Source organism: Corvus brachyrhynchos, unplaced genomic scaffold (assembly GCF_000691975.1).
Source record: "Corvus brachyrhynchos isolate BGI_N302 unplaced genomic scaffold, ASM69197v1 scaffold544, whole genome shotgun sequence".
In the NCBI taxonomy this organism is placed as follows: domain Eukaryota; kingdom Metazoa; phylum Chordata; class Aves; order Passeriformes; family Corvidae; genus Corvus; species Corvus brachyrhynchos.
In genome coordinates, this window is record NW_008238325.1 from 3,187,698 (window position 1) to 3,188,269 (window position 572).

At 60.0% G+C, this 572-nt stretch overlaps 1 protein-coding gene across 1 annotated transcript in view; it reads right to left on the reverse strand.

Moving 5' to 3' along the window:
• AADAC (arylacetamide deacetylase) overlaps window positions 1-572 on the reverse strand; it is a 9,779-nt gene that overhangs the window by 2,900 nt on the left and 6,307 nt on the right. The window lies entirely within an intron of this gene.

A 572-nucleotide genomic window follows, 5' to 3' on the forward strand; every position in this document is an offset into this window, starting at 1 on the left:
CCGGGCGCCAGCTCCCTCACGCTGCCGTGAGCCTCCTGCAGCCAGGTCCTGGTGCTCCTGTTCAGCCCATCACCCTGGCAGCAGTAGGGCCCTGCTGCCACATCCCACAGAGCCAAAGGGGACAGGAGCAAAGCAGCCACCAAGCACATCCCATGGGCCCACAGCGACGCAGCCCTTCGGCACACACCCTGAAGATGTTGTGATGGGAAGAAAGAAGCAGCAATAGAGACAAGACACCAAATCCCAGAGGCTGCAGGCTTCCAGAAGAGGAACCCCAGGGCAGTCCTGGCAGTCTGGGGGTTTGAGGCTCAGATGACAGCACTGGAAGAACACGTGGGTTAGGATCAGACTGATTTCTGCCAGAGAAGATGGGAAACGCTCCAGTCCCAACCCTGTGGGCATCGCAAGGGAGACAGCAATCACGGCCAAAATCCAGCACAGCTCCTATGCCCCCAGTCACACCTGGCAGGTGTGAGGAGGGCGAATAGGGCACCGTTTCCAGCTCACAGATTCTCACTCAGCCAGTCCATGCATATGCTGAAGAGCCGGTGCCCCACAGCCCGCTCGAGCGG